Consider the following 20,616-nt stretch of genomic DNA (forward strand, 5'->3'; position numbering starts at 1 on the left):
GCTTGCACCTCATGTCATCTTTCTGTCGCCCCTTTCCCACTAAATTGTTAGCTCTTCAGAGCAGGGCCCTCTTTCCTCCTGTTCTCAAAGCCCTCTTCTCGACAAATTTTACTTACAGCTCTCTCCTACTCAGCGACCATCTTTACCTGCTTTTTCTTCTGCTGGTAATGGCTCATCTCTATCTATGGCCCCAAGTAGTACAATGATTACTCCCTCGCTACTTACATATTAGCTGTATTATGTTTTGTGAATTGCGGTGCTCTTTGTTACCTGTACTCTATTTTTGTTATTTATTTACTGTAATGCTAAGTTTTGTCTCCCTGTACTGTCCTTTGTACAGCGTTGCGAAAAACTTGTAGCGCCTTATAAATAAAATGTAATAATAATAATAATATACACAAACATATATATGTATAATATATATATTTTTTGATCTTACAACAGAGAAAAAAGGGAACAAGCTTACTGTTATGTACTTTTTATGTTTAGATTGGGGCTTCTGCTTCTGTTTGGGGCCCTTCAGATAAGATGGCACCTTTTGTGGCACACAAGACAAACGCTGTTCATCTGTAGCCATTGTGTCAGGCAAAGGACATGGAAGGGATGGTGGCAAGATGATACAGCCATATCCATTCCAACTTCAATGTCAGACATGGAGATTGTATAGTTCTCTATATCCTCTCCTTCTGCAACAGTGCATCTGCTGTAGGTGGAAATACTGGGTAGAATGGGCCCCAGGATGTTTGCCAGCCTCAGGAGTATGTCCCACATTGTTACTGGCACTGGGCTCATTTCTTCCTCTTTCTGATGATGGTCCAGCACTTTCTCTTCCCGTTGATGGTGCCATTCTTCCTGATGAGTGGCCAGCTCTTCCTCTTCCAGATGATGGTCCAACTGTTCCTCTTCCCGATGTTGGTCCACCATTGGATGGTGGACAAATCCTATGAGTGCCGCAGCCTCTCTCTTCTCTCTATATAGCATACTGTACACCAGAGTCAACACTGACGAAAATGAAATATCATTAAACCGTTTGCTAAACACTGCATTGTGATATTTGTTATGAGCCTGTGAATGCCGCACATAGGGTATACTGTTTATCCACATAGGTATGTGAGGGCACCTGGCCCATAATCTCAGTATATGGACTTTCAATCCTCTTACAAGTACTGTATATGTATATACACTATATATATATATATATATATATATATATATACAACAATATACTTGTCTTGCGCACAGATGAAAGCAGCACTGTGGGAGAGATCTCTGTTGTAAGACCTCAAATACACATAGAAAAAACAAAAATTCCGAAGTGCGCTATATTCATTGGATATTAAATCTTTAAATCTTCCAAAATAACGGACCTAATTGGTGCTGACTGTAGATTGAAGATATCTTTGTACAGTTCATTCTCCTGGGATCCTAGAACAGATATCATCTCACCAGAAAAATCACCCAAACAGAAGGCGACAAAGGCCAATAAGGAACAGATGTAATTGGTTACCACCAACCACCCTAGTGTGTGAGCTCAGTGGTGGAGGTTCCTGTGGAAGAAATATGGGTCCAATCACCCAATACCCTATGCGTTTCATCCTTTGCACAAGACTTCTTAAGGGGTAAAATCTTAGAAAAATAAAAGGATGTCATATAACTTTGTCATTATTCTATTTAGATTTAAAGTTGAGGTTATAAAATAAGTCTGATATATACCACATTTAAAAAAAAAATGTGTGTAACAATAGACTCCACTGGCCAAAGAAATGTCCTTAGGCAAATCAATAGGGCCTAGAACTAGAGACAAGAAAGGAGGGAGGGTGGATGAACTAAGTTGTTGATGCTCTATGGTAGAGTTTTGGGGTTCTATATAAAGAAGGCTTTAATACCTACCACAAATTGCACCTATTAAAGGGTAAGAATAGGATAATCCCTAGTAGGAACCACTGGTCAGACACGTGCCTTAGCGGATCAGTGAGTATCTATACATTAGACTGCTCCATCAAAACCATAATACATAACTTGATGGCCAATGTATATGTGTATACAGGTATATACAAGAGATCACATATAAACAAACATACATTACTAAGGTTGTACCAAAATATTGTAGAATACATTTGCATAATTTAAGACAGTAAAGACCAAATTAAGGAATTCCAAACAGAAAAAAATGCTTACATAGGATCCTTCTGAGGACATATACTTCAGCAGAGCTCCTACTCCTTCAGTTGCTGCAGTGGAAATGATCAAATCATCCCTTGGCAGAGATTTATACCCATTGGGATATGACATCATTTCCTATGTGAAGTGTGGTTGACCAGGACTGTTAAGTTAATAAACAACTCAGCTGAAATAATTTTTTTAAGTATTGAAACTCACTTATAGGTTGGCATAAAGCCGCTGAATTGTGGGGATATTTTGTAGCTATTTATTTTTAAACTAGGGCTACAAACAGAATGGGAGTGCATAACCACCCGCCAATGCTGTTTCCGATATTGTTATCAGGTGCAACGCACCTTTTCTTGCTGTATGACCTACATTCTCTTGAGATGCAGCTCATGGACAGATATCCTGACATTTTCCTTTAGAATATTTTGGTATAATTCAGAATTCATTGTCCCATCAATGATGGCAAGTTTTCCTGGGCCAGATGCAGCAAAATAGGCCCAAACGATGATTCCACCATCACCGTGTTTCACAGATGGTATGAGGATTTTATGCTGGAATGCTCTCCTTTCTCCAAACACCACTAGGTAGCTGCAGCTATTTCTCACATAGGTAGCCAGGCAGCCCTACAGCTTCCCGTCCCTAGATACATTCCACCCCTCCCAGCTTCCCCTTCTGTGTCTGCAGCATCTGAAGAGCTGCAGTGTTTGGGCAGGAGGAGGCTGATGGAAGCTGCTGCTCCGGAGCAATGTAAGTATGACCTAGCGCACACACGCACCCCTCCCCTCCCCTAGTGTATTGTGTGCAGGGGCTCTGCCTGGAGTAATGTGTAAAAGGGGGCTCTGCCTGGTGTAATGTGTAAAAGGGTGCTCTCTCTAGCATAATGTGTAAAAGGGGGCTCAACTTGAGTAATGTGTAAAAAGGGGGCTCCACCTGGAATAATGTGTAAAAGGGGCTCTACCTGAGTAATGTGTAAAAAGGGTCTCTACCTGGAATAATGTGTAAAAGGGGCTCTACCTGGCGTAATGTATATAAGTGGCATTACTGTGTGGCATAATTTTAATAATGGAGACTGCTGTGTGGTGTAATATGATTTGGTATTATTTTGTGACCACACCGCTTCCCCATGAAGCCATGCCCTATATTTTTGCTGCACTGTCCCTGTTTTAGAAGGATGGTTGTGCTGCGCTGGTTTCTAGATTGGTGACATAAAAATATGAGGTTACTGCAGGAAAGATTAATGTATAGGATAAAAAGTTTCTAATGGGGAGAGGCTAAAAAAGTTAATCCTACTACCGGTAAACGGAGATGTGGACACAAAACATGTAGTAGACCAATAAACAAAGTGGCAACAAAAACAAAGAGAACACACAAAAGTTCTGAGTTGCCCCAATGCACAAGTCTTTAAGTGGTGATAAATCGGATTCCCAATTTGCAGTGGATGCGTAAACTGTGACTTATTCCTTTTATCATTACCAAGGGATCCTGCCATGTGAAGTTACTGATGGGTTTTAGGTTTAAAATCCTTGCATAAGGTTAGTTCAAATTGCCCTCTTCAAGTTTAATGAGACATAATATATATCCGTGCTCCCTGGGATTATCTCCCTAGGTAGAGACAGGCAAGTCCTACCTGATGCGAATCCTATACATTTATTTTTAATAATCTTTAGGGATGAGCGGGTTCGGTTCCCAGGGAACTGAACCCACCCGAACATTGTGATCTGAGCCGGGATTCGAGTCTGGCTTGGGACTTCTCGCCTTTCTCGGATTCCAAAACTAGGCCGAACGTCATCTTCCTGCTGTTGGAGTCTTGCAGGTATTGGATTCTATGTAAGTCCCATGAATCGACGCCATCTTCACTTCGGCTGTGGAGAGTGTACTGGATGGACGTGTCTGTCTCCAGTACTTTGTTGTCTGGCATGGCGGGGGACAGGTGCCCTGTCTGCTGTATCTGAAAGGGGTGCCCTGTCTGCTGTATCTTAAAGGGGTGCTTTCTCTGTCTGCTGTATCTGAAAAAAGGGGTTCTCTGTTGTATCTGAAAAAGGGGTGCTCTCTTTCTGTCTGCTGTATCTGAAAGGGGTGCTCTCTGTCTGCTGTGTCTGAAAAAGGGGTGCTTTTGCTGTCTGCTGTATCTGAAAAAGAGTGCTCTCTCTGCTGTATATGAAAAAGGGGTGCTCTTTGTCTGTTGTATCTGAAAAAGGGGTGCTCTTGCTATCTGCTGGATCTGATAAAGGGATGCTCTCTATGTCTGCTGCATCTGAAAAAGGAGTGCTCTCTCGGTCGTCTGTATCTAAAAAAGGGATGATCTCTCTGTCTGCTGTGTCTGAAAGGGGTGATATCTCTATCTGCTGTATCTGAAAAAGTGGTGATCTCTCTGCTGTATCTGAAAGGGGTGCTCTCTGTATGCTGCATCTGAAAAAGGGGTGCTCTTTCTGTCTGCTGTATCTGAAAGGGGTGCTTTCTGTCTGTTGTATCTGAAAAGGGGCGCTCTCTCTGCCTGCTGGATCTGAAAGTTGTGCTCTCTATTTCTGCTGTATCTAAAAAAAGGTGTGCTCTTTCTGATGTATCTGAAAGGGTTGCTTTGTCTGCTGTACCTGAAAAAGAGGTGCTCTCTCTGTCTGCTGTATCTGAAAAGGGATGCTCTCTCTTTGTTTGCTGTATCTTAAAGGGGTTCTCTCTCTGTCTGCTGTATCTGAAAAAGGGGTGCTCTCTTTGCCTGCTGTATCTGAAAAGGGGTGATGTGTCCATCCATTCAGGGGCTCTGCCCCAGCATAAAATTAAAATAATAAAGCTAAAAACCAAAAGCCTAAGGTTATAAAAAAAAAATTTTTTTTGTTTGTGCTGTACCCCAGTGTACTATAACATTTTTATTGTATTTTCATAAGTACTTTTACACTGTTGGTCAGACCTCAGTATATTATTTCCTACTTATAAATGTATTGTGCGACGCTGTCAGTGAAGGTCACCTACAGTGTGTAATTATATATATTTCTGACTCATTTGTGTGACACTGACACCGCCAGTGTGTGATATAAAAAAAAGGTCTACATATTTCTGACTCATTTGTGTGACACTGTCGGTGAACTTAAACACAGTGTGTAATTATTGTATATATTTCTGACTCAGTTGTGTGATGCTGTCGGCAAAGCCAACCACAGTGTGTAATTATTATATATATTTCTGACTCATTTGTGCAACACTTTGGTGAAGTCAACTGCAGTGTGTAATTATTATATATATTTCTGACTCATTTGTGCAACGCTGAAACCACTGGTGTGTGCTATAAAAAATACTTCTACATATTTCTGACTTATTTGTGCGACGCTGTCGTTGAAAGTCAACCACAATGTGTAATTGTTATATATATTTCTGACTCATTTGTGCAACACAGTAACTGCCAGTGTGTGATATAAAAAATACTTCTACATATTTCTGACTCATTCTGCAATGCTGTAGTTGAAGGTCAACTGCAGTGTGTAATTATTATATATATTAGTGTGAAATTATTATATACAGTATATTTCTGACTCGTTCGTGTGACACTGTAACCGCAGTGTGTGATATAAAAAATAATGTTAGGGGGGCGTGGCTTGGACGCTATCCTGACTAGTCACGCTGGGCTGGAGCTCCTAACTATAAGTCCTCTAAAACAGCCAAAATCTCCCTTTATCAGCTTCTGCTGGCTCCTGATCCCCCCCAGTGAGCTGCTGCCTGCTGGGGGCTGCCCGGAGTGACCTCAGGTAACGCTGGGAGCTGATTTCTGCAGTTCCGAGATCGGGGCCTACACATCCTCCAGAAGCCGGGGCCACGATTTTGGAGACAGCCCGGCGCCGAGCTCCGGGACCCGCTCGCGGCCGCGGCGGGACCCGGCGGACCTCCTGTGGGCTCAGAACACCCAGCCTGATCGGCGGAGACCCTCCCCAGACCCTCAGGTACCTTCCAAATAACGTTGGCTCCCTCCCTGTGCATGTTAAAGCCAGTGATAGTGGAGTCCCTGGCCTGATGATTCTGGCGGCGGCCATCTTGGATTTCTCCTAACAGCTCCTGAGATCACAAGCAGCATAATCCAGAGTTACTACATAGCTGCTCTGTGACATCCTCTGAGCCCACTTATCCTGCATGCTATATAGCTGTATTCACCTCTACCTATTGAAGACATATAATAAGCTGCTGACTGCAGCCTCTGCAATACGCTCTGCAATTTAATTGTGCCTTACCATACTAATCTGTCACTACTCTCAGCCCTGCCTGGAGACTTCCTACCATCATTACCGAGCTTGAAGCAACCCTCGTCTCTATACTCATACAGCCCGGCAAGATGTGACCCCTAATATGCGCTATCTCCGCCCAGAGTCTTACCGTTTAACATGGGAATACGTCTGAAAAACAGCATCCTGTCTACTTTATAACACATCAGCCTAGAGGGACCCAGCTGCTGCATTATCCTCAGAACATTTATTTTTCTCAATTCTTTTTTTTCTTTTCCCTTTATCTCACTATGGCACCTAAAAAAGCAAAGGGCACGCTACCTCCTCAGGTATCTCTCCCGATTCGGAAACAGAATCAGGCGTCCCCGCCGCCTCGAAGAGTGTCGGCCCCCTCCATGAAAAGTCCGAACGCATCCGATCTGCCCAGTTCGCTCTCAATGTCGGGCGTAGACCCGAGCTCTGACGCTCCCCTTACCGTGAAGACCCTTTGCCAAGTCCTGTCGGCCTTCAAATCGGACTTAACTCGCGACCTCACAGCTGCCATACGGGAAGTTAAGGAGGAGCTGACAGCCATTGGTGATAGAACCGACACTCTAGAACGTAAACTGGAAGAATTGGTGACGTCACATAATGAGCTCATAACAGCTCACGACCAACAACAAAACGAGTTGGACATGGTTAAAAACAAAATGGCAGATATGGAAGACCGCTCCAGACGGAACAATATTAAAATACGTGGAATACCCGATTCGGTTGATAACTCCGATCTGACGAAATACGCAATGGCCCTGTTCCGTAAACTACTACCTGAAGCATCTGATGCGGAGCTGCTTATTGACAGAATTCATCGCCTTCCTAAACCTCGGTTTCTCTCCAGCTCCTTACCTAGAGATACACTACTCCGGGTGCACTTCTTCACCGTTAAGGAACGTATTCTCCAAGCTACTCGAGATGCAGAGAACTCTGATACCCTAGGAGGCTTGCAACTGTTTCCGGATTTTTCCGCAATCACCCTTTCTAAAAGATGCAGTCTAGCCCCGATTACCACCGCCCTCCAAGCCCAAGATATCCGTTATCGGTGGGGCTTCCCAGTGAAGCTGATTGTATTCTATGATAGCTCTACGTTTATTATATCAGAACTGGAAGCCGGAGTGAAGCTGCTTGAAGACTGGGACATCTCAGTGAAACTACCAGCCTCACATGAGAGACGTCCTCCTCCTCGCTCGGAATGGTCCACTGAGTGATCATAATACATAATTAATGTATTGTTCTAACATGCCTTGTCGTATTTTGTTAGACTTACCGTCTATATTATATTCTGTCTATTGTAGCCCTTACGGCTCTCGAACCCCTCTAGGTGAGATACACCGTGTTCCCACTAATTCATATAGCGCATACTCTTCTACTTAAATGTGGTCGCTCAACTCTCGCCCCAGTTTACCTGTTTACCTGTTTACTGGCCTGTCTTTCTAGTATTCGCTAAATGCAGCAGACGGCGGCCTTCCCGCTGGCAAGATACGCCAGTACACTTGTGATATATTTGTGTTATTCTGATAGGTATTTATACCCCACGTTCCACATATGTTTAGATGGAGATGTGCAGTTATTCCCCTTATATATTAGCTGTTTGTTCTCTTACTGACTCTGGGCGGATTGAAGAGTCCGCCTACCCCTCGTTTCTCTACTGCATTAATTTTTCCCCTGCAGTAGCTATGCAGACCCGATGTACTGGGTCGATTTACTTTTCTTTCCCTTTTGCTTTCCTATATCTATGCATATCGCCCCGTTTCCTTGATTTTTGTATTCCCCCCCTCCCCCCCCCCCCCATCCGGATGGGATGCCGTCACTTGCATGATATTCTAACTGAATAAGTTTGGTTGGTATTCTCTCATTGAACGTTAAGGGCTTAAACTCCCCTAATAAACGTAGATTAGCTCTATCCTCCTTCCATAAGTATAAAGCCGATATAGTCGCCCTACAAGAGACTCACTTTTCCTCACATAACCCCCCTGTATTGAAGGATCATAGGTTCACTACTGGCTTCTTTGCTAACGGACCCTTTAAAAGAAATGGAGTAGCTCTGCTGTTTAGAGAGGGTGTCCCCTTTATTCTCCACTCACAAATTGCAGACAAAGCAGGCCGGTACTTAATTCTCACAGGTATTTTGGAGGGTAAATCCGTCACAATAGTATCTCTGTACGCACCGAACTCGAATCAAGTGGCCTTTATTCGGAAGCTATGCTTACTTATCCAGAAGGTCCGGGTCGGCTCCCTAATCCTCCTAGGAGACTTTAACTTAGTACCAGACCCCAAACTGGATAAATCGTCCCAGCCCTCTTCAACTACACCTAAAACTCGCTCTGGCCCCTCACTAGCGCTGCGCAATGTGGTAGCGGAATTTGACTTATATGACATTTGGCGAATCAGCAACCCCTCAGGCAGAGACTACACGTTCTTTTCAAGCAGTTCACAATTCATACTCACGAATTGACCTCGTGTTATGCGATAAATGGACCTTGCAGGAATCTGGCGGGGTGGATATCCTACCTATCACCTGGTCCGACCATGCTCCGTTATTTTGGAAGTGGCACATTGGACCTGCCCCCGCTCCCCCCAGACCATGGCGACTATCTCCCCATCTGTTACATGACGCGTTGGCCAAAAAGATTATCTCAGACAGCCTATCCCTATATACAGATACCAATTCCCCTTCGGACACATCATTACCAAATTACTGGTGTGCGTTAAAAGCGGTTGTCCGTGGCTCTGCTATTCAGGCTGGAGCAACGCTTAAAAAGCAAGCCAAAAGACTCCAACTAGACTTGGAACAAAGACTTAAAATAGCTGAAGACAGAATAAGTTACGCCCCTCTCGACTTTTACGTAAGGAACTTGCTGACATCCGCAGCCAATTACAAAAACTCTTGGTTTTTAGAACCCAAATAGCTCTCAATAGACTACGGCAGAAATTCTATTTAGTAGGTAACAGACCCGGTAAAATGCTAGCCCGCAGACTTCGTGCCCAACAAGCTCGTAGCAGAATTAAATTCATCCTTTCCCCTACAGGCTCTAAGCTTGCTAACCCATTAGATATTGCTAAACAATTCGCAGACTATTATACTAAACTGTATAACTTACATTCTGACCCCCTTACATCCCAACCTACCCCCGACACTATTCAAACATTCCTTTCTTCTATCAATCTCCCTACCCTAACCCACGACCAACTAGACGCCTTAAATGCTCCTTGGACCGTAACGGAGGTCGAATCCACTATTAAAGCTCTCCCTAAGAATAAAGCCCCAGGCCCCGATGGGTTTATTAACGACTTCTACGCTTCCTTTGCAGACCGCCTCTCCCCCACTTTGACCGCTCTGTTTAATGAGATAACTAATACTGCTACCTTCCCTAAAGAAATGCTGGAGGCTCAGGTAGTAGCTATCCCCAAGCCTGGGAAAGACCCTGCCCACTGTCAAAACTACAGACCAATCGCATTACTTAATAGTGATGTCAAGATATATGCTAAATTGATAGCATCCCGACTTAGTGTTTATCTACCGCTATTGATTCACCCCAATCAAGCTGGGTTTATGCCTGGCAGACAGGCCTCTGACAATACCCGCAGAGTTTTTAACCTGATAGATAGGGCCCCTGGCACAGAGGGATTCTTACTACTCTCATTGGATGCTGAGAAGGCGTTCGACAGACTGAATTGGCTATATATGCGTACTGTTTTGGTTAAATTTGGTTTCTCGGCCCAGATTCTGGCGTCAATCTTAGCATTATATACCCTACCGTCAGCTAGAGTTTTTAGTAATGGATTTCTGTCGGATGCCTTCCCAATCACTAATGGTACCCGCCAGGGCTGCCCTCTCTCACCGTTGATATATGCTCTTGGTATTGAACCCCTGGCAGCTAAAATTAGAGCAGATGCTGCATTCCCAGGCCTGACCCATGGCGGACTCTACCATAAATTGTGTCTCTTTGCCGACGACGTTCTCCTCTTCGTATCTCAACCCTCCTCCTCTCTCCCGAAACTACATTCCATACTACACGACTTCAGTGAGGCATCATACTACAAACTGAATACAACGAAAACCGAAGCCTTGCCGGTCCAATTACCCGATACACTCACGGCCGCTTTACGTTCTCAATATCCATACAATTGGAAACTCAACTCACTTACATACCTCGGGATACATATCCCCCCTACCTCCTCGGCTGTGTTCGATTTAAATCTCCCCCCCCTGATACTCACTCTCCAGACCCTGACATCCTCATGGTTGCTGTATGAGATATCCTGGCTGGGACGTTTATCTGCCTTTAAAATGTCCTTACTACCCAAACTCATGTATTTATTTCGCACTATACCTTATTCTTTTCCCAAACCGTACCTCGATAAATGCAAAGTAGTTCTGACGAAATACCTATGGAAATCGCACCCCCCAAAACTGGCACACGCTAGAATGATTCTTCCCCGACATAGAGGAGGCCTTGCATTGCCTGACCTAAGTATGTACCAGGAAGCATGTGTGCTTGCCCAATTGAAATCTTGGAACATATCCAATCCCGCTCCCCTCTGGGCTCACATTGAGGAGGTCGGGTGCATAGGATACCCCTTAGCAGATTTGCTATGGACTCCTAAGGTCCTCCGTCCAAATGGTTTGAATGTTCTTCCCTCTACGGCTTCTTCCTTACGAATATGGGAAAATTTGATGAGTAAACTTCCTAGCATTACTACCCCCCACACGACCCTTTCACTTAAAGCAGTGAGTAAGTTAATTCCCAACTTACATATCTCTACGTGGACTGCTTGTAATATTCATACCCTTGGAGACTTATTGGACGGAACTACCTTCCTTACATTCGCCCAATTGCACGATAAATTCTCCCTCCCAAGTGCTGAACTGTTTCACTACTTCCACATCAGACACTGGTTCCAAAGCCTACCTACAGTACAAACTCCCCCCAGCTCTCTGGCTCAGTCTATCCGATCCCGCATAGTATTATCTTCATCAACTAAAGATATAACTTATTGGTACAACACACTCATCTCATTAGTCCCATACCAAAAGTCTAATGCTCAGAGGCGCTGGGAGGGAGACTTGGGTATTCCCATAGCAGAGGCACAATGGGAGAAATTATACCGTTTAACATTTCGCATGTCTCGCTGTTTAAATCATTCAGAAATGCATGTTAAACTACTGAATAGATTATATCTGACCCCAGACAGACTGCACACCTTCTGGCCCTCCTGCTCACCACTATGCTGGAGAAATTGCGGAGAGATAGGGCATGTATACCATATTTTCTGGCCATGTCACCTTCTCCAAACTTTCATTGGCAGAAGTATTTACGCTAATAAATAAAGTTCTAGGCCTATCTTTAAGCCCATCCCCAGATCTGGCTCTCCTACATATGTATCCCCTGGAGGTATCATCCTCCCAGGGGTACTTGTTGGGACACATCTGTATAGCAGCAAGGGCAACCCTGGCCCAAGCCTGGAAGCAGGTGGCGGTCCCACCTGTTCTAAAGGTGTTTCATAAAGTTAATTTTCATTATACTATGGAAACCGAATGTATGCCTTATTCCTCCTCTGCTTCCTCTCCCATGGTGAAATGGTTCCATTGGCATGAATACGTCACGGAGGGGGAGGGCTCCACCTTCATATCACACCCGGGGCTGTCGTCCCCTATACAATTCAGTCTGAATGAGGAACCTTCTACTTCCTGAGTGCTCTATCTCCCATACTTTCCCCTCTGGTCCTTTTTACTAGACATTACATTTATGATGTTATCAACCGATTCCCACCGGTTTCTAGAGATGGAGTAGAGAATCCATATTGAACTACCTATGCGCATTTCAAACTGTTAACATGTCTAGGATACCTGTATACCTACTTAGTGTTATGCTATCTGTTCTATATGTCAGTTGCATTTTATTGACGTGTACATCCCTCCCCACCCTGGTTTTTTTTCTGTACCCCGCTCCTTTTTTTTATTCCCTTTTTGCATTCAATATAAAATTCAATAAAAACTATTGATGTTAAAAAAAAAAAAAAATAATGTTAAGATTTTTATTTCAATTAATATTTTGTGCTGTGTCATCCCAGTATATATCCAGGGACTGCAGCTACTCCATCCATCTAGGGGTGTTCTGTCAGTCCACCCAAAATAAAAGACATTCTTTTTTTTAGATTTTGTGCTGTATCCTCCCAGTATACATCCAGGCATGCTCCATCCATTTCAAGGTGATGTGTCCATAGCTCATATTCTTATGTTATACTTATTGTCCTATTTTAATAATTCTTCCTATCACCACATTGTGATTCATTCATATTAATATTATTAATAATAATTATAAATTAACTAAACGTTAATGAAATTAATATAAATAAACTCTCTACACTTGTATAGCGAACCTTCTGCATATCAAATATGTCTTTGAGGAACAGAAGAATTTGATCAAAAATAAATTCAAATCATGATTACAGCATCTAAAATATTGTATTTTTTTATTCTTCTTTGCCTTAATTATCTTTTTGTGAACTGAAATCTTGAGCTTTGCCTAATGCATCGTTTTTTAAAAAAACATTCTTTTTTTCTAAATATTTTGTGCTGTGTCCGTCCTCCCAGTATATACAGTACATCCAAGGTCTGCTGCTGCTCCGTTCAGCTACCTCGGTGCAACCTTGTGGCCTAAACTGGATAAAAACAATATTGTGAACTGTGAGGTATTCAGAATAGACTGGAAATGAGTGGAAATTAATGTTATTGACTGTAATAATACTGTAGGAACACAAAACCAATACAGATCCAAAACATGAAAAAAGAGATCCAGATCCAAAACCAAAACACAAAACCCAAAAAAATGGCCTGGCACACACCCCTAATAATCTTAAGTGATTACCCTCATTATATTCCACTGTGTCCTTTAACAATTAGACATAGTTTTTTTATACCAGTTATCTTTTTCAATAAAATAATAAGTTTAACCCTCCATGAACATGGGTCTAACTTTACTTCATATATTGAGGTAGTGCGGGAATATCCCACTGTCCCGGTTTTAGTTATAAGGGGAAGGGGGATGGGGTGGGGGGTGGCACCAATTTTCTTTCTGGCACAGGGCACCAACATATCTAGTTACGGCTCTGCCTGATGGCATGTGGTGAGGTCTGATAACATTTGGTGAGGTCTTTTAGGCTTTTATGAAGCAGATGTTAAACTACTGTAAGTTTGGAAACTGGCAGAAAGCATATTAGAGAGGTTTGATGAGCATGTTGAGGAGGTTTGATGGACATAAAGAGGCATATGAGGATGCCAGAAGATATGTGGTGAGGTCTGATAATATTTAGTGAGGACTTTTAGTCATTTAAGGAGCAAATGTAAAACTAACTGTGGGAACAGCCAGCAATTAGAGAGGTGTGATACTGTGATGGGCATGTGTAGAGGTGTGATGGGCATGAGGAGAGGTGTGATGGGCATGTGGGAGGTGTGATGGGCGTGTGGAGAGGTCTAATGGTCATGTGGTGAGGTGTGATGGGCATGTGAGGAGGTCTGATGGGCATGTGGCGAGGTGTGAGGCATGTTGAAAGATCTGGAGGGCGTGTGTAGAGGTGCGATGGGTATGTGGGGAGGTGTGATGGGCATGTGGAGAGGTCTGGTGGGCATGTAAGGGGCATGTGGGGATGTCTGATGGCATGTAGGGAAGTCAGAGAATTGACAAAAGTCCCACTGAGTTAAAAAGGTAAATGAATAAACATTTGCATTGTTATGTCTTAAGATATTATGGATTGTTTATTTACAATGTGTATATTAAAGCTACAGTATATAGGTTTTTTATTTAATTGACAGTGAATTACAAAGAGCACATATGGTATACAGATATGCCCAGCCTCATCTTACACGTGACTGCGACTATTTGCCTCAATGCAGGTGTGATAATCATGCCCACGAATGGGCACGTGCATCGCATTTGCACCAACATCCCATAGGGGATACATGGTGCATAATTATGGCAACTAAGCATGCGGCTGCGAATAGCCGCAATGCATGCTGGAATGTGCTCCCATCGCCGCAAAGATGAGGGTGGACATATCTGTATTATGCAGGTCTTTACAGAGAATATTTCAATCATTGACATAAATCCCTGTCATAGTGCAGCTTACAATCTATATTCCCTATCTCACGGGCCACTTTCCCATTAGGTTTAAAAAAAATGTAGAAGCCAATTAACCAGCTGTGCTGCCCGTATTTGTGTGGATAAACCTGGCTTGTTGCAGTGTCTACAGATATTCTGTGGCTCTTTGCCTCTGGCTAGTTGGTCTTTCCTGGTCTAGACAACATTTATAAAATAAAACTCAGTGCACTGTATTGTATTTACTGTGTTAAATAAGTAAATACAGCATATGGTACACAATATTTATTACAACCAGTCTAGTGAAAAATGTTTATTGTATGTGCTTGCTTGGCTAACGAAGTAAGGCTGTACTTAAGACACCGCCACATACTGGAAGTCCAAGCATAGGGACACAGAAATGTAAATAAAGGTAGAACAGAGAAAAATGTCCCAGAGAAGAGCAACATTTTTAAAACCGTAAAACAAAAACTCCATAACCCCACTGTAATAGAAAATGATTTACAAAATTCTGACATGTCACATAATGACTGCAAAATTTTGCACGTTTCACTCTTTTTTTTTTTTTAAAGAAAATTTTTTTTTTTTTTTTTACAGAAGGGAAGGAGGTATGAAGCTACCTTCTGTAAAGAAAAAAGGACTTGGGAAAAGAAAAAATTCTAAAAGCATTAGTATAATAGAAAATATAGCTCATACTCAGTTACCCAAGTAGCAACTGTTAGTCAATTTTATCAATAATAAAGACTTTCTGTCATTTCAAAAAGATTCAGATATCGTTTTATGCACGTTTTGGTCTTCAGTGTTCAGACCTGCTTTTTGCATCGATCTCTGAGCCTGGGTGGCAGGTTTTACAAGTACAGATTTTTGCGTAACTCCAGAAGTGTAGCCTAAGCATTTTGGGCATCAGAGCAATATTTTGTTTTTTTCCCAATGTTCCTTGAGAAATACCTCTCTGCAACAGTTGCTAATTTTATACCCCATTACCCATTGTAAGGCTACCAGTACACATTATGCCACATTATTGTGCCCCAGTGCATATTACCGGTATATAACATTGTAATGCCCTCCAGTTCATTTTATAACACATCACAGTAAGTAGGTCCATGTGCATAACTAGATATATTGAAGGCCACAAAGCAAAATTTTGTAAGGGCAATTATGCACTAGCCATTGGTGAAAATGTTTATAACACTCAGTGGAGCCAAGAGGGGGTATGGGTAGATACAAATTACCTGGGCCAGAGTTACTGGAGGGACCTGGAGGGGTGGTGGGGGGGAGGGTGGTGGTGGTCTTTGCTCTCTAGTGGCCAGTGTCATCTTCCCAAATATCACTAGGAAGGTGGCGCTGGCTGGGGAGGAGGGACCGCTTCCAAATCAAGTAAGGTAAGAATTGGGTGCCCTTCCCCATGCCCCCTTCCGCCCACCCACGTTAAAATGATGCCCCCTTGTGGAGCGCGTGGGAAGCGGCCCCACAATTATTTAATAATTAAAATATTTTTATATTAAAGGGTATAGTCAGGCCCACTTTTTTAAGGCATGCCCCACCCGTTTACCAGGGCCTAGTGTGGCTCTCTACACCCCTGATAAAACATGGAACTTTGACAGGGAAGGTGGGACCCTCTCAGCTCTGGGCCCCATAGCAGTTGCACCCTTTAGGTATGTCCTTCCTATTCATACAGAACTTGGTATGATATGTTTTTCTGTGAAATTGGGCATTTCGGTGTGGCAATAAACCAGGTGCATGGAACCTCCCTGTCTTGTGGGAGTGTCATTGGAGTGTCATAGGTATGCATTAATGCTCAGGATGATTCTAAGTTGTGCATATGGGAAAAGGAAGCATGTTTTTGCCAGAACTCTTGCACCTAACTTGGGGCTGGTGTAAGTGCTTATACTAATGGCTGCCACAAAATCAGTGGACAATCCGGGTTTTCACTTGCCGAGGCACAAACCCCTGCATTAACCCTAAAGATTCTAGCGATAACACAAGGTAGTATATCAGGCTCCCACAGCTGCCTGCAACTACAGCCACTTTGCTTGCGATTCAGGTGAACCCCACAGTGCAGAATAGCTTTCCATGGAATAGTCAAGCTAAAATGAACATGATGATTGTATTAGTGCAATACCACACCTTAGCATAAATGTTCTTGTCCTCTGTGAAGCTCAATTTGAAAGACATTTTACATGACTTAGCTCATTTCCAGGAAGGGGAAGCCAGCTGGGCAATGCGGGGAGTCATTGAGCAAGGAAGAGAGAGGGGTTGGGCAGGGTGGTGCTACAATCGAGTCCCATTCACTTGGGAAATGGAAGGCATCAAGCGGCATTGATGGGCTGCAAGTAGACTTACCTACTTTTCCAGGGGTCTGAGAGAGTTACACAGGATTAGGGAGCTGAATGGAATGTCATAAATCAGACATCAAATAGCCTTATCTTGGGAACACTTTATACATACTGTACAGTACTTGCATAATACTGTAAGTATAAAGTGTTGCCAAGTGTAAGGCTAATTGATGTCTAATTTATGCTTTTGTAGACAAATAATTAGTCACTAAACTTCATAATGTGACAGAATCCTCATTTCCAGATGTTTTACCTAATGTGACATTTGTGTTTTCCACTGAAGAAAACCTTACATATGAGGATTTTGCACAATGAGTGTGGTCTGTTTTTGTGTATATATAAATGACAAATTGAGCAAGTCCAAAATATAATATGGCTTTAATATTTACTGTAATTTTATTTTTGAATTTGAATATACTGTATATTGTATATTATTGGAATATTATATAACACTGCGTTGACATGACTGTATTTTCTTAAAACATCTCCACCTCTCAGTACTCAGAGTACTGTGAAACCACCTTGTCTGCAAGCTTACGTTTTGCTTGCCACTTCCTCTTCTTAGTATATTTTTATTAGAAACCAGAATATTCCTCAACTGTGCAGTTTGCTGGTCTGACAGAGTGCGTGACTGTCTAATTATGTTTAATAGTCGTATTTTTCATTGGATGATCAGTGTTTGGCTTGGAGTCAGCACGAGGAACAGATGTAATCTGAAACAGAGCAATGTTTACCTCTTGTTTAACAGATATGCCGAGCATGTTTAAACCCAGAGGGAGGGAAAATAAACACTTGAAATGAAGGTACCTGTGTGCACTTCACTCTCCAGGCTGCCTCTTTGGTCTGTGTCCAAACTCTGAAAGCTTTAACTTCAGGCTTTCAAAAGTATCTTGCCTGTGCTGTGTAGATTTAAGAGTTTTGTATAACATGTCACTAATGAATTATGCATACAGCGGGAAAAAAATCTAAAATATAACTATTAATGAAATGCATGGATGGTGAAATTCTTGTGAAATGTTCTGACTTGGTAAATCAGCAGCTTCCAATCTACCACATTTAATGATTATATGTCACACTGTAGATGTTCTGATCAAATTTCACAAGAACTACTGTATTAGAACCTATTTGACAGAAAAGGTGATTCATGAGGGTGCAGTAGCTCAGAATTCAGCATGTAACTCTCCATCAAGCCACGAGTTATAAGGATGAAACTTCTGCATTTAAAAATTGAAGCTATAGGTTTCAAATTTATGCAAAATGAAAGCTTACAAGTAGAGATGTGTGAACAAAATAGAAAGAGGAAAGAAGACTCTTGTGTGGGCGCACTCGTTATTATAATGATAGTGAAAATGTATAATGAATGGTGATTTAAAACTAAATTTTATTAAGTACGTAAAATAATGTAGTATCCTACAATTACACAAAAATGATTAGTTTAAAATATAAAATTAAATATGTTCTGGTAAACTATATGTGTTATAGATTGATGAGACACTGCAGACACTGACAGTACTGCAGTATTATCCCATCACACCAGCCCAAGCAATGCTTGTGTTTAATGAAACCACAATGGGTTAAAGTCACAAAAGTCAAAATTTAGGACCTTTGGTGTCCAAAAACCATTATCCTAGTCATTATGTATTTCACATAGGAGAGCCCTTAAAATGAATATGACTGGTCTTGGGCCTATACCCAAAATGAGGTTAGGTACAATCTAAAGAATCCAGGCACAAGTTTAGAATTAGATGGGAAGGAAGAGGCAGTGGTGAGCCTGCTGTTAGTGTGAAATCAGGAAAATATTGGTGTTAAATTACTACATGTAGTATTCCCTGGGGGGTCACCCTTCCAGGTACTAACCAGGCCCAACATCGTTTAGCTTCCAAGATCAGACGAGATTGGGCATATACGATGTGGTACGGTAGTACTGTAGATCAAATAAACCATATCCTGCAACACTAATGAGAGTGCACCTAAAATACTGTCTCAAGCTGTACCTGAGAAAGCAGATGAACAGAATGAATGGATCTGCTGTCCGTGTTAGACAAAGGATTCCCTGAATCGCGGATGAGAGTCCACAGAGTGGGAAAAAAGTGGTGCCAGAATCCTGGATGTATGGAGAAGTACCATGAGTAAATTGGATAGGCTAATACACATTATGTAAGACCAAAACAAAAAACTGCAACAAACGAGCGCCTAATCATCAAAATAAAAAGTGAAAACCAATACGTGTTTCATAGAATTAAATAATCACAATTTTATGTTCCTGATAGTCTGCGCTTGCCGGAATACTATGTGTAGTATTGTGGTGATAGCATAGAAAAAGAACAAACGGCTGCGCTGAATATCAGGAACGAAACATAATGTACAGAGAGCCAACGTAAAAAATAACAATGTTTATTAATAAAACATATAAAAAGATTAATTATCAAATAACCGGTGAATAATATATATAAATATATATAAGAACAATCACTAGACGTGAACTAGTGGTATATTGTAATAACTCAGCTTATTGGGGTGAAAAGTTCCGTGATTCACTTGTTAGATAGTTGATAAATACCAGGTGTGTTGGTAGGATCCTAATGAATTAAAAGTCCCTCAGTTGAAATTGATATTCAATACCTTTCCAAAATGGGCTGGTAAGAGCCGAGCGTCCTCGGCTTCAATGTCCTGCAATGCCCATATACGCTGTGCAGCGGAAAGGAATGGACCGTCTCTCTCACAACCCGGTCGTGGCGGCGTGTGCGCTGAAGCCGCTGATGTCGGATGCTGTAGACGGAGGGTGCAGCGGGGACCAAGGAACACCTGGAAGATTTCACCTGAGCTGAGTGTGGATAGGGGCGGGTCCTGATGCGTTTCGTCACGTTCACGTGACTTTCTCGAAGGTAGATACCTGCCTCCTAGGTCATCCGGTATTTAAAGGCTGAGTTGATTAGTGTGGACAGGTGAATGTCATCAGCAATGTTAAAAGCAATAAAAATGCATAAAACGAAGGCTCTCATGTACTAACACATAACATTATATATAGTTGGCAGAAATGACTAGAGAAAGATACATTTATAATAGACTTATTGGTGTCAGAGAAAGGTGTAAATTTAATGTGGTTATACTTTATATTGTAGTAAATAGTAAGCCATTGCAGATCATGGTTTCAGTTCAGGTGTCATGACAGGTGTATTGATTCACCACAAATTAGATCACCTAATAGCTTCACCTATAATGAGTAGCAGACATTTATCACAAGGTTCACTGGACAAATATTATTATCCGTGTATATACTAGTGGTGCCGTTTTAGGTTAAGAGAAGTTTAATCAAAGGTAAAAAAGTATATCTATTTATATAAATCACCTCTGCATAAAAAATCGGACCAAGAGGGAAAACTTTTTAAATGTTGGTATAGACATGATTCGAACTCTAGGATTCAAAACTAATGCTGGTCTGTCCTCTAACCTGATGCGCCACTGAGTCTGATGATTATATAGAGGACAGACTGAGAGATAAACACAGTAATTAGCTTGTTTCAATATATTGTAACAAGGGTAAGAGTAGTCTAACAAATGGATATCTCATATAGAAGGACATATTCCTAATTCTATAGATGAATCTGATTAGTGATTAGAACATCCTTTGTATGCAACATCGTTATTAGATATAGTAAAAATATCTTCTTTGTTGTGTTATGATAAAACTAAAAAATAAAAGATAAATATAAACAAAAGAAAAAGGAAAAAATATATAAACAAAAAATGAGAAAAAAAGAAGAACAGTCC

General features: G+C 41.8%; 1 pseudogene; it reads right to left on the bottom strand.

Moving 5' to 3' along the window:
* Window positions 1–18,652: 18,652 nt before the first annotated feature.
* LOC134930673 (5S ribosomal RNA) lies at window positions 18,653–18,772 on the bottom strand (annotated as a pseudogene).
* Window positions 18,773–20,616: the final 1,844 nt, after the last annotated feature.

This window comes from Pseudophryne corroboree, chromosome 5 (genome assembly GCF_028390025.1).
Source record: "Pseudophryne corroboree isolate aPseCor3 chromosome 5, aPseCor3.hap2, whole genome shotgun sequence".
Classification (NCBI taxonomy): Eukaryota; Metazoa; Chordata; class Amphibia; order Anura; family Myobatrachidae; genus Pseudophryne; species Pseudophryne corroboree.